Source organism: Caloenas nicobarica, chromosome 6 (genome assembly GCF_036013445.1).
Source record: "Caloenas nicobarica isolate bCalNic1 chromosome 6, bCalNic1.hap1, whole genome shotgun sequence".
Classification (NCBI taxonomy): Eukaryota; Metazoa; Chordata; class Aves; order Columbiformes; family Columbidae; genus Caloenas; species Caloenas nicobarica.
The window spans coordinates 26085718-26099977 of NC_088250.1; positions in this window are offsets into that span (position 1 = coordinate 26085718).

Genomic DNA, 14260 nt, shown 5'->3' on the forward strand with positions numbered 1-14260 from the left:
AATTTCTGATTCAGCCTCTTCTATTTAATTGTTACTTGTTATCTCCATTACAACTGCTTCCCAGTTATTTCCAACAGCTGATAAAAGTCTGTTCTGTTTTCTGATGATAAACGATATTCTGCCTCAGGAAACTGGTGCACAACTTCTCAAAACCTCTGGTATGCAAAGGATTGACCAACTGGCTGTTTTATAGTTGCTCCATTTTATTTGGGTTATCTCTAGGCATATGGAGTGATAAACATGGGGTCACTCTGTAGGTGCAGGCATTGGCAAACCGTAGTCTCTAAAGTGGTTAATGGATTTTCCTAAAATTATCTTGGATTACTTCCAAGATAATAATATGATATAACTTTTCTAAACAAAACTAATCTTAACTTTTTCCATTTCAAAATATGCATATTTGCAGTGCAGTTGAGAAGCATCATTTCTGCTTTTAATTGTCCAATCCCTCATAGTTATTATGGAAGGTTCCTCAGTTTCTATAATTTTTTTCCTATTTACACTTTTCCCACTTACTTTTGAGTTGTTTTGCATGTAAGTGCCTCCACTGTTACAATGGTTTTCATGAGATAGAAGGGAAAAGCAAGCACCTTTCTGCCAGGTGTTTTGAATCTACTTCTTCTCTCTTAATAAAAAGCAGTGTTCCATGTGCTCTTGAACGTGCACATCTTCACTGCCAGTCCTATTCCAAACTCACACCCCTCCAGCTGTGCACATGTTTCTTATTACCAGAAAAGTCTGTGGAGGAGCATGGCAATTATTGCTTGGTCCGCATCTGAAACAAATTCCCAAGATGAAGGATGGCTTCTCAGATTGAAAGCTCTTGTAAGAATAATAACGCCTTTCAGGCCCTTAACAGTTTAAGTTTCCTTCAAAAAGGAGTATCTCTCAGTAAAAGATGCCATAGGAAATCTAGATGTTGGGTTTAATTTTATACTTGGCAGATCTTGTTATAGACATAGATGATCTGAGTGATGTTTCTTATGGCTTTGGAATGGGTGAAGAATGGATCTTTCCAAAAACAAGCTGAGGATAGACATACACACCTAGATGTGCCCCCAAAATCACCATGTTCTTTACTATCAAAACTGTTTACGTATTTGTTATGTTTATCTTTTTCTGTTGGTGTGGGAGAAGTAGTGGAACAATTATGAATGGACTGGCTTTCTTGCGTTATTTTTTAGTCTGTAAGACAGATGTCTAGAAAAAAGCTAAATCTTGAAGTGCATGGTATGCATGTTCATATTTGTGTACAAGATTGTTGTTTCTTTTAATGACACCCTGCAGTGGACCCATCCTTCAGGGGACCCAGTATATCCATTCATGTACACATCAATGCAGTCTAGCAGATAGATGCCACCAGGAAATTCTTGTTGAAATTAATTGGTCAACTGCATATCCACACAGTTTCAAATGGGTTGGTATGGAAGTAATATACTCAAGTGTGATTGCACTTGGGAAAATTAACTTCAGTTAAAGCTTCACATATTTGTGCAACATACATTCTCCTGTCTGTGTTATAAAATTAGATCTCTATCATAAGTTTCTTTATGATGCTGTGATATTTTAATGCTCATTCCTCATCACAAAAAAAAAAGCTTTCCTGTATTGGGGGAGACTGATTCAGACAACAAAGAAGGTTTCTCTTTGCATGTCTTATGGAGAATGCATTTGTCATATTTAAACATACTCAAAATTGCCGTCTAATGAGAGTGTTAGTGTGAGTGGGAGACAAATGAATTGCCATAGTGGAAAAGAGGGCTACAATGAAGAGTTTGTGTTCTGTGGTGATGGGCAAGATGTGGTAACAGCTGTAAAGCACTAGAAAGGCAGGTCTGGACACTCCTGGCAATCACAGATCAAAGGATAAGACAAGAAGAAAGAGCTGGAAGAGATATCAAGTACTGTCTTGAGAGTTAGTTAGATAGCTACGGACATCCTTGGTGGTCCTGGGGGCCTTGTGGGCTCATAGTTAGGTCCTTTTGGGAGCCTTCTTCTACTATTCAGATGGGTTTTGCAGCAGTCCCTTGCTGGTTGACCTAAGACTCCTGTTATTTATGACAATTGTTCCACTTCTCTTGGCTGGATTCATTCCACTGTGGCTATTCCAATGGAATTCAAATTTCTTTTCTAAAATAAATGCCTGTCCTCCATCGACCTTCTTCCTTGTGTCCACCTCAGTTTAGCAAACTGCATAGTCACAAAATATTCCCTCTAGTTGTTGCCTGCTCTTGTCCACCCCTCCCCACATGACAACTTTGAGTTGGAAACGTCGCTTCTGTGTCCCTGATTTCTTCCTCCAGGACAATGTTTTCCTCTTGAATTTTATTTCATTTATGGAAACAGCCCTTCTGGGGGAAGGTCGTATTGTTTGTGCTGTTTGAGGAAGGCTGGGAGGGTATTTGGTTTTACCCACAGCAGCTACAGCGCAGTATGTTGTTTCTATAAATGGACCACTACAGTGTTTTGTTGTGAAATGGTCTTTGATATAGGATGGTCATGGTCTTACAGCTTCCAAATATATTTCAGCCTTTTATAAAAACAAAAAATCTCTCTGTGCCCACAGGGCATGTACGTACATACATCCAAGAGCTTAGTTGTGCCATTCTGAAATTAAACTGAGAACTGCTTACTTAATTTTGAGAGACGAGTGTTGTCAGCATCTCTTTTCCATCTCTTCTGCTTCTGCCTTTGAGTCTGGAGCTGAACTGGCCAGTTCTGGGGAAAAAGAGAGTACAAGAAATAGTCTCATAGTTGTTTGGTTGTGGCACAGATCCTACAGTGGTCTGACACTAACAAAATGAAGTCCTGCATAGAAGAAGGATTCTGGTCCTTCCAAATTGTGATATGGGGTATTGGTGCAGTCAAGGTGTAGAAGAGCTCTGCCCAATCTTGATCCAGATGATCCTGAGGTTACCAGGTTTCAAAGACTGCTTCTGCAGTGAAATGCAAGAATATATTGGTTCCAGAAATGTGACAAGGATTTGCAACTTTTGTGGTTTGTGGCCATTTTATAGATAATGTTATTTTTTGGTTTCATCACTTCCTGTGACAGGCAAGATTATGCAGGGATGGGAAAAAAGAGATCAAAGCAATAGGCAGAACACTGAAAATTTGTGAAACAGTTTTACTGGCGGAGGCACAAAAGATTTCTCCAGACTGTGCTCAGAAAAATGTCCAAGCCTTTGAGAGTTTGCTTTTCAAATTAATCTTTGAGTTTTTTGTGGTTTGCTCATCAGTGCCACAGCAATGGGACACAGCATTTCCCAGGGATAATTAAATACTCCCATAATGTTGCCAGGTGACCTGTAGGTCCCGCAGTAACATTACTCAGAGAGACAGAAATGGGACCTCAAGACAAAGCCCTTCCTTCAGTCGTCTTTTTTCCTGTGTTCAGGAAAGGAGTAGGTCATGCAGAGCAAGAGGCTCATGAGCCAATGAGGAATTTTGACATGAAATGGTGGATTTTGGGGAAATGATCTGACCACTCAAGGCTGGACTCTTGCAGACATTTATTCTCCATGATGTATGTGGTAACTGTGACCCAGAAACAAAGCCATATGGCACAGGGCTCTAAATGTACACTTAATTTTCCATTCTCATTATATAACAATAGCAATAATGATCTATTTATAGACAATGGCAAGACATTTAATAACTGACCAAAATCAGTTCATGGCACCAGCTCCTCCTGGCTAGGCATTAAACCTCCAGGAAATATCTCTCTGCTCCACTATTATTGCCTCATTATTTACACTATCACAACCATTTGTATAAATATTTGCTTTTCTGATACTGGCACCCTGAAGAAGTTCAGGTCAGGACATTGTCTGCATATTGTATAGCATTGCAACATGCAAAGATTTAAGGAACTGTGGAAAATAACAGGAGGCTTCAAAACTGACTGAGAAATGAGGAGGTCTGGCTTGGAGCACCTGCTCTGTACAGTTGGGTTTTATTAAACAAAATAACGTGCAGCCCTGCAGGAGGTCAGAGCAGATGATCTAATGGGTCTTCCTGCCCTTGAAATACACAGACTATGTTGCTTTAAAAATAGTGTCAGCAAAGCTAGTAAAATGAATTTGGGCTTGTCTATTTAGATTGTAAAAAAACCCAATATTTGTTGAAACAGTTTCCTTGATCCCTCTTTCATTTTCAATGAAAACAGTTTTGTTATGGGAGGGCAAGGGAGGTATTTGGAGTTGCTGAAGAGGTCCACATTCCCAAATACAGCATCAGCAACCAGATGCTGCAGCATTGTGATAGGTATCGACTGAATTTAGCTCCTACTCAGTTTCAGTTCCTGTGTGTTTTCCTTATTAGGCTGAATGATGAGCAAATTGTACAACTAAATATGTCCTAAGCATATCAGCACATTGGAATTTAAGAACTCTTCCACTGGAATGAATTGAGGAATTACAGCACAAAACACACCTTTCTCTCAAATTGACTGATTAACATAATAAAGTTAAACTCAAAGCAGCTTGTTCTCAACCTGTATTTAGCCCGAAGTGTTTTTCTTGTATTTCAGACCTGACAAAGGGCTCATGTGCCTGGAAGCACGTGCCTGCTATTTTCCAGCTATATCAGTTGGTCTAATTAAAAATCTTACCTCTTCCTACAAACTTTGCCACAGGAATCTACATGGCTAAGCAGATTTTTTTTTTCTGTGTCATTATTTAAATCCAGCACAATTTTAAACCATTAGAAGCATATTATGTGTGAATGGCCTAATTTTGGTGGCACTGACCATTATACCTATAGTTTAAAGTCAGTATCAGTTTCACATATGAAAAATATACCTTGCAGACAGATAACACAGGAGCTAGATAAACTTATGACAAAAAAGATTAAGAGGTGACTTGAGCACTCCAATAAACAGATGTGCAGGCAGAAAAAATCGGATATGTATCTGAGTAGTTGAAGAAATTGCAAGAGAAGCAGTGGAGAAGCTGAACAGCCCATGTTCTTTTGTAGAAGAGAGTAAATGATCAAAAAAGGACCTTTCAGTCCTGTTTAAATAAGTTGGGACAGAGCACCTCTGAAAGACAATGAAAGGCTATTTACACATCCAGGTGACCTGTGCTCCAATAGATGAGTTCAAAGAGGCTGCATTGTCTCCCAACAAGAGCATCCAGCTGACTTGCCCTAAGACTTTGAAAAGCAGCAAGATGCCAAATTTACCTACTCGTTGTGTGTAAGGCCAACATCAATCCTGAGCTCAGACAAGTTTGGATTTGCCCCATTGTGGGTGGGCCCATTGAAACCTTTGAGTTTCATTACATGATGGAGTGTTTGATTTTGTTTTGTTTTCCACCAGGCTGCTATCCTTAGCAGGACTAAGTGATGTGAAGAATAGATGTACCCAAGAACCTGCATAATCCCCTGGTAATTTATGCAGAGGCAGGGTCTGGTTTGTTCATTCCAGTGAGATAAAGGCAGAGCAAAGGCTTGACATGGGATTCCCAGTCAGCTGAATAGCATTGCCCGTGTTTCTTTGCCACACCCATGGTTTGGAGAGTTTGCTCAGCAGATCTCTGCCATGGTAGAAGGAAAGTAATTCATGGCAAGATCTCTGACTTTCTGACAGCAGTCCAGAGAAGTCTGTGCTGGAGGAACATGGAAGAGAAGGGAGCAGAAGGCTTCAGGTGTGCAAAGCTGCAACTGATGTAGCTCCAGGTGGCTGCACTGTTTCTTCCACTCTGACACAAGAGACTTTTGCTTAAATCCTCAGTCTTATGAATTTACAGACCCATGAGGATTTTGCCTTTCTAGTACAGGCTTCTAGATAGCTACTTAAATCCAATGATGATGGCTGGACTTTCTTAGTTACGTTTTGCTGATTTCTTAAAAGTCATCCATTGAACCTACTGGTTGGTTGAAAACTGCTAGAGCCCTGAAAAGCTCCATTTCATTAAACGCTACTTTTAAGTGCTATGGAAGTGACATGAAAACCCTTCTTTCTCTGGAGTTCTGTGCTGGAGCTTGTTTCGGCTGTGTGCTTGCTAGCCTACAACTCTTGCCAGCTTCCATTCTTCCTATGCAATATAGCAGAAGCTAGTTTCTATAAGCTAGCACCTTCTCTAAATGCCATCAGTCACATCCTGTTTTCTTAAGTCCTGATCAGGGGCAAGGCTGAAATTAAGTTACAATCCAGAAATTTGAAGATTGTCCATATTCCAGGTTTCTCTGGTGCACTCAAGATCCATGGCTCAGGAGTTCTTAAAAGTTATACTTATTAGGCATAATCAAAAAATATACATTAACAACCACCAAAAAATGGACACTCCCAAAGTTAGTTTCTGGTAGAAACATTTGTTTCTTTTTTAAAAAAAATTAAAATAAAATGTAGAGAGTAAAAGTAAAAGATAAGAAATTGTTTTGGTTTCTGAAAACAATTTATTAAATTTGGATTGGGGGAGGAAAGATGGTGCAGTGCTTTCTAAAGAAACACCATAAATTTCAATGTAGACAAAATTTTCCACAGGTTGAATATGCCTTTTTTTTTTTTCCCCTCTTGTCAAAACAAATTGAAAAAAAAGAACACAAGCAGTTCTGCCAGGGTGTTTCTCTTAGAAAATGTTACTTATTGATTTCAAAACTTAAATTCACACACCAGTGTTTCTAATAGACCATTTCTGTGGATCATTCTGAGATTTGTCCCTTAATAATAGCAAACCAAATAAATATTATTTGCCTAGAGGACTGTAATTGAGAACAGTACCTTCCATTCTCTTGTTTATTTTTCCACTTCCAGAAGTGAGATGAAGACCTGATCTGACTGACAGATTGAATGACTTTGATCCATATAATATTCAGATAAAACTACCACACATAATTGAAAATATCTGTTCTAATCAAGGGTCTTTGAGAGGAAATTAGTCTTCCCTTCTTCCTACTTCTTGCTTGGTGGGTTCACTTTGAAGGTATGATAATAAATGTGTCCAAACTTGATCTTCCCTTTTAACCCTTTCCCAGAAAGGAGTCAAGGAATAGTTCTTCAAACCAGGCAGAAATCCAAGACATGAAGCATAGTCTAGCCTCTTATGATGCTTCTAGACTGCATCCATGACAGTTTCCATTAAGGTCTCAGTGACATCTCCCAGAGGTGAAATAATCCCCTATAAAGACTTACCAACCTTAACAGGACCCAATTTACCCTGGAATGTACTGATGCATAGAGGTATTATCTTCTGACTAGTTGTTTATCTTTCTCCCCCCACCTCCCTATTAATTAGTACATTTTCACACTTCTTTTGGAAGATTTGGCTGCATATGGTATAATTAAAAATCACAAATCTTGCGTGCTGAGGACATATCAAGACATATTAGTCTCAGAATAATCTTGCTTAATGTCATTGAAATACTATGCCAAAATTTGACAAGTTAAAACTACTTCAGTACTGCTTTAATAGAATGCAACGATCAAGTGATTTTACACAGAAATAAGAATTAAACCTAATGTCCACCGGGATCTTGAAAAGTAACTTCATTTATAATATATATGCAGAATATTGTAATGAGTTTCTTATTGAGAACATTAAGGTTGGTTCAGCTGGTTCTTGATTATTTTTTTTTCTCTACAATGGCAAGCACTGATTTAACACCCTGGCTCCAGATATCAAGTTTCATTAAAGTGTTCCTTCTTAAAACTATTCTGATTAGTATCAGGTACTTAATATTAATTGACATGAACATCTAAATAAGGGTACTCATGTGCCTGTGTGATTCTGGGTCTTAGTAGTTTATTCTTGTTAACTGCAACTACTCCACTACTCTTGTTGTCAATGGTAGATCACAGGTTGTGGCCTCAGAGAGCTACGTAGCGTCTTTTTTTTTTTTTTTTTTTTTTTAATAAACTACTACAAGAGACAATTGGACTTTCCAAACAGAGCAAGGATACAAAGATGATATTGGTCTTTTACTAAGGATAATAACCTTAGTGCTTCAGCTTCCTACTCCCCTATTTGTGTATGCATTATGAAAAGGGAGACTTACCATAATGAACTTGAAGGAAATTAAGAGATGGCCTTGTAGAGTCACACATGGAGTGCTCAGTTTGTCCGTGGCATGACAGTTATTGATGTTGTTACCTGTACTATTTACAAAAAGATGCAAGTGCAAACAGCCTGTCTCAGCAGAGAGGTTCCTCCCCCAAAGACAGCTAGAGAGAAAGCAGATCCTGGGACATGCAGGTGAAAGCCGATTATTTTAGGATGATGCAAACTATTTGCTTATCTGGGAACTGCTGGCCATAGTGGAGGGATGGGTGGAAACACCTTGGTTCTTGAGCTTAGGCCCAGAGTGGCAAACCCTTTTTTAGAAGCTGAGTCCAAACTCGTTCACAAGAACATCTGCTCTGATCTTCCACATACCTCAGTACTCAAAACAACCATAGAGACTAAAAGCTCCTGTTATGACAACATTCAGTTCAACTCTGTTTTAGATAGCTTTTGCATGGATCTTGGAAGGACTGAATGGAAAGTTCTCCTGGTGAATATGGTGATCAAAGTACTGGAAGATACAACAGTTTTATTACTGTTTAAAGCCAAACACCATAAATTAGAAATATTACCATATAGATATGCATAGTCTGCACTGCAATGCACTGTGAAGTTGCTTATACAGATAAATCTAGATCTGATTGCATTGAATATCATTCCACTTTTTACAAATTAGGTCAGATGAGAAAACTGTGAGAAAAAAGTACGTGAACGGGGAGTAGACTTGTAGGAAAGAAATAAACACCAGCCCATGGAAAGGGGAGGGGGATCTCTTGCTGGCTATGAGCCTCGCATTTCTATAGGAATCCTCCAGGCCCAAGGACAAGAAAGAGTCAGTCTAGCTTGATAAACTGGGTGTTAGTGAATACTAGTGACCTAAAGGGGAAAGGACTGTAATGCCTCTCTGGCTTGTGAGTATTCCCCAGACCACAGCTCCCACTTTTGTAATTTGGTCTTGTCATTTTTATTTATTGCCGATTGTTCATTTGAACGCATTGGCTGTTGTTAGTGACATGAGAGCTGTGCAGTGAAAATGCTGGATGTGCACCATGGAAATATGTTTTACCCATTAGTGTGAGAGTAAACCAGTGAAGGAAACGTTTGTACTAATTTTGAGTGGATGTTTATGCTCTTAAAAGCAGCTCTGTTAAAATGACATGAAGGGGATGCAGGCAAGCACAAGCCCCCAGTTCTTCTTTCTTCATGATGTCAGGGGAAATTTGTTCCATTTACAAGTCAGAGTATGAGTGCTCATAGCCTTTGCAGAGAGCTCTCCTTTGGGAGGAACAGATCAAGCTGGTCTGGTCTGACTCAAGTGTCATTGGCAGAGATCAGCGCAGTCCAAATCTGTATATTCAGATATACACCAAACTTTGGAGCAGGATAGATCCCTTCTCTTCTGCTAGTCTTATATCCCCTGGGGCACCCAGGGAAGATGAATTTTTCATGTGATCTGAAAGAAAAACTCATCCCTTTCCCAGCACTTGTCTTTCTAAATGAAAATATTAACATAATCTCCTGTCTTAGTTGCTTGTAGGATCCTCTCTAAATAGTGGTTAGCTAATACCCTTAGACTTCTCTCCCAGCCTTGCTTCATTCCTACTTTCTTTTTCTCCTGATGAGAGAAAGAAATTGTCAGTCTCAGTGAATTAGATGATTCTTTGGGAGGATGGCTGGCTGGACATCTCTCTGCAGGGAAGATCCTGCAGGCAGCCAGTAACAGTCTCGTGTGAGTGCTCAGAACAGACACACCTCTGATCGCAGGCAGGGACTGGGCATCTTCAGTGCTGGGAAAATGCTGCCTCACTTCTAAAAGCAAAGGCTGTGCAACTGAAAACAATGCTGAGATGTCCCAAGTAGGGCACACTGCAGGATTGCAACCTATTGCTTGCCCTTTCTTATATGTGAGCCAATACAGAGGTTTCCTTTTTTTTTTTTTTTTATTGTCAATGTTACAATAGCTTTTAGCATGTATACTCTTACTGTGTTAATTACAGTTTCATTGCCATCACTGTATTCTACACCCAACTGTCATTTCTTGCCCCTTTTTCATCAACAAGTGCTTTCAAGGGAGTTTTGTCTAAGAGATGATGGCATTAACCCAGAAAAGGGGCACCTGATAATGTTATTTCTGCAGCTGAACAGTTGTTTTCCACTTCTGCTCTGCTCAATCCAGCTACAAGCTTTAAACCCTTGTCATCCTCAACATAGATATTCATACATCTCCACTGCTCTTATTGCCTGCTGAAGGGCTGTAGTATAAGTGAGGTTTACTGGGGTAATGTGAGCCAATTCAAGTTATATCTGCCCCTCCTTCATACTGCCAGTCCCAGGCAGTCTTCCCAGTCATATTGTATTCAAAGCAAAACACTGAAGAGAAAAAGAGGTTAAATTAATAAATAGTCCAATTTCTCAGAATTCTGGCACCTTGGGATGTCCCCACAGTGCCTTGGGGATTGCTGCAGGTCCTTTCTCTGGAGAAATCTCTGAAACCCTCTGTCCCCAGACCATCCTTCAGTGCTTGCTGCCCCATAGAGCAGAAGATAACCGGCATCTTATCAGACCGAGCCAGAACTGAGACTGGAGAGTGGTAGTCAGGCTGCAGTTGGGGAAGAAGTCACTGGGAAATACCATTTCTAAAGCTATAAAATTCCACAGTGGTGTTTCCCTCCAAAAGCCCCTGCTGGATGTGAGGAACTATAGACCAGATCAGTGTAAGCGCAGACCATTGGCAGCCTACTTGGAGCTCATCATGTGCAGCATTGATGAAACAATTCTTATTTATAAATCATTCTGGGGCAACTCCTCCTTGGCCATATGTGGTATTTCACCCAGCTGGTCAAGTCCCCAGGGGTGGCTTGCAGCCACAGGCATCACAGCAAGTGGGTTGAATAAGTTGTGTTATTTTTCCCTTTAGCATTACCATTTTTTTCATCTTTACAGTATAGCCCCATTAAGCTGTTGAGTGCTTTCCTGACCACAATTGGCTTAGGGTAATCCTGGTCTAGCAGAAAAGGCATGATGAGATTTAGCAGCTGGAAGTAAATTTGACACAAATTTAGTCTAGAAATAAATTTCAGATTACTACTTTTTTAAACAATGGAAGGTGATTAATCATTCTAACAAATTCCCTGGGCTTGTGTTGGGATTTCCCAAACTTGGAATCTTTTATGAATGTCTTCTTAAAACCTCTGCCTTAGTTTCAATAGAACTTACTAGCTGGATGCTAAAAGCTTCATTTGAATACTTTGGTCTGCATACACAGGGGTTTGGATAAGAGCTCATAGGTGTCTTTCTGATTTTAAAATGCACAATTATTCAGTTAATCTAAGCCCTTGTTGACTTCAGCTTATACCTATTTGCTCATGTTTTCACTCCTGGTATGAAATTTCTATCTATGCTGAGTATGAAGCTTATTGTTATTTATTTATGAACTCCCAGTATACCTGCTAAATTAATATTTGTGGGTGAGTATAACTCTAAAGCTATTGCCAGTGTTATCCCTGATATAGTCTGTTTGGATATCTGAATGTTTTCTCAAATTGAGCAAGGTAAATAGAACAAGTTGGAGCAAGTCTCCCATGTCTTATCTGTGTCTCTGGCTTTTCTGGAAGAGCGCGTTGTACTTGCACTAAGAAAAAGCTCAGGCATGTTGCAAACAGAAATGAAGGGTCAGAGTCTTTCCCCAAATCTAACTCAGGCAAAGGTGACTGGTTTTGCCTCCATACTATAGAAATTCTTTCTCAAAGTATTCTCATCTCTAATAAGCAAAGTCTTTAGGGTTGTGCTTTGCATAGTTTACTTAGGCACTCCTGAATATGTCCAAGGATAGTCCAAAGCAGGAAGGAATTTTATTAACAAAAAGGCTCTGTGATGCCTTACTCCTGTTCCAAGCACAGCTAAGCAACTTCACACTCTGAGAATAAAATGGGAAAGAGGGCTGACAGAGGCCTAAAGAAGCTGTACAGTGGCTCATGGCCAGATTTCCTCTCCCTAACCTGCTCCTGACAGTTTTCACCTACCTGCTCAATAATCTCTTCCCAGTGTTCCTGGCAAGAAGAGATTTTTTTCTTAATGTCTAAACTGAGTTGACAATGCTTTCAGGGACCTGCAGAAAATACTTTTTACTTCCTCTTTGCAGCAACTTTTTACGACAACCCACAGTCCTTTTTCTTCTCTAAACTGGCTGGACTCCATGCCTTCAGAGCTCTTGTTCCCTAGGCCTTCAGTCATCTTTGGGGGAGAGTCCAAACGTTGCTATCTGACTCCTCCACCTTGTCACTGTTGCATGAGTAGGCGTACACTTTTGGTCAGGGGAGGGTCCTATAGGTAGGGACCTCTCCTTTGCTAGTGACACTAAAAGAGTAGCTCTGGTGGCTGTCCAGGCTTCAAAGCTGTTGTAGTTTAACCCCAGCTGGCAACTAGGCACCACACAGCTGCTTGCTCGCTTCGCCCACCAAGCAGGATGGGGGAAAGAGAATTGGAAGGGTAAAATTGAGAAAACTAGTGAGTTAAGATAAGAACGGTTAAATAAATAAAATAAACAACAACAATAATAAATTGTAACAAAAAGGAAAAATAACAAAGAGACAGACAAAACCCAAGAAAGACAAATTATGGAAATGAAAACACTTGGTCACCGCCAACTGACTGATGCCCAGCCAGTCCCTGAGCAGCGGCCCCCAGACAACCTTCCTTCTAATTTATTGCTGAGCGTGATGTCACATGGTATGGAATATCGCTTTGGTCAGTTGGGTTCAGCTGTCCCAGCCATGTCTCCTCTCAACGTTTTGTGCCCCCCAGTCTCCTCGTTGGCAGGTGGTATACAGAGCAGAAAAGGCCTTAACTCCGTGTAAGCCCTGCTCAGCAGTAACTAAAACATCCTTGTTATCAACACTGTTTCCAGCATAAATCCGAAACATAGCCCCATAGCAGCTACTATGAAGAAAATTAACTCTACCAAAGCCAAAACCGGCACAAAAGCCCCACTACATGTCTAGTGCAAGATACTGGCCAGGAACCTGGGCAAGGTGTGCCTGTAAAACCCAGTGTGCCGTCCATTTGCCCTGCACTCTCAGAAACTTCTCCCAGAAAGAGCTGCACATTTTTTTTTGTGACTGTTTAAAGTTCACTCAGAGGCTCAGCTCTCTATGGGAAGCCCTGGCAGGGACGGCTGAATAGGCTTTGGAGGCATCAGCGCATGTGCATCTGCTTGGATGCCGTGCAGGTGTGTGCTCTGAAGGACTGCCTTTCTCTGCATCTGAAAGCAAAATATGTGGCCAGATCTGCTGAGACAGGGTGTTCGTAGCTGGTGGAGGGCATACTCACACATTCATTCCTTGTGCTTTGCTGAGCCTGGGAACAAAGCAACCACCCTGGCCTCCCTGTCTTGCTTCCAAGCAGCTGACCGCAGCAGTGAGAGGATCAGCTTGGTAGAGGCTGTTGACATGGCTGGTGCCAGGTTGTGCTGTAAGGAACACGGGTGATTGGGATGCTCATGGACATCACCTGTGATGGACACGTCTTTGCAAGGCTGGGGTCTAGTTGCTGTTCCCTACACACAGGATCATTCAAGAAAGAACCAGGAATGTAAGGACTCACATTGGGAATGGAAAAAGGTATTTCCCAATACCTATCTGATCTGTCCCTCTCCTGAGAATCATACCCACCCCTGCCCTTCCCCACTCCAGTCGCCTTGTCATGTCACCTGGGCTGCGTGTTGCTCTGCCACCTCTCCTTCTCTGAGCATCATAACTGCTGCCCCTATGGGAACAATAACCTCCTTATAGCCCTTTTCTTTCTCCTCATGGCACAATACACACCTATGCGCTCTCATGAGGACAAGGACACTCTTCTACACATGACCCTGTGAAACACCTTGATATCTTGTAGCCATTGCACTCATTGCATCTCATTATAATAAATGATTAAAACAAACAATCCTCCCTGTATCATCTGGTGGAGAGAAAAAAGCTGCAGCTGAGTTTCTGTTAGGGGATTATTGAAATAAGGGAGCCTCAGAATCGTTTTATTTCCTTAAAGTCAAGACCATGCTAGTTGTTAACTCAATAGAAGAGTTTAAGGCATTAAGTGTGTCTCTCTAAACACTTTGCAGTTCTTCATTTCCTTACCACAGGGAATCAGTTTTCAGTATCAACTCTACATAGTTTGCCTTCTCTGGAAAAACACTCGAGTGCATCTTCCCAATTTTAATAAAGTTTGGGTTAGAGAAGGGAAGTGAGCAGCTTATTAAACAA